Below are 518 nucleotides of genomic sequence, written 5' to 3'. Positions count from 1 at the left end.
CTGACACACACATAATGTTTTAAATACATATAGTCTTATTTTATATTTGCTATATAATACCTCGACGGAAATTTTTATTTATGTATTATATTATTTAAAAGCCCATGCATGCTACGTGTAGCCTACTGTATTAACCTAACTGAGACTTGTTATAGCACTTATATTTCATTGCTCATTTTTTAGTTTTTGATTGCTGCCACTGTCCTCTTTTTGTAAGTCGCTTTGGATAAAAGGGTCTGCTAAATGAATAAATGTAAATAAGGATCATGGGTCATATATATATATATATATATATATATATATATATATATATATATATATATATATATATATATATATATATAGTATGTGTTTCCACCGCCAAATTGCACCGATTAATAAGTGTTAAATCTAGTCCAGTGGTTCTCAGTCCAGGTCTCGAAGTACTCCAGCGCCAGCATTTTGGATTTCTCCGTTATGTGACACACCCAGTTCAGGTCCCGTCGTCTAATAAGCCGAAGATACAAATCAGGTGTGTT

The sequence above is a fragment of the Carassius gibelio genome, chromosome A4, assembly GCF_023724105.1.
Source record: "Carassius gibelio isolate Cgi1373 ecotype wild population from Czech Republic chromosome A4, carGib1.2-hapl.c, whole genome shotgun sequence".
NCBI lineage: Eukaryota > Metazoa > Chordata > Actinopteri > Cypriniformes > Cyprinidae > Carassius > Carassius gibelio.
This window is presented reverse-complemented; position numbering follows the sequence as displayed.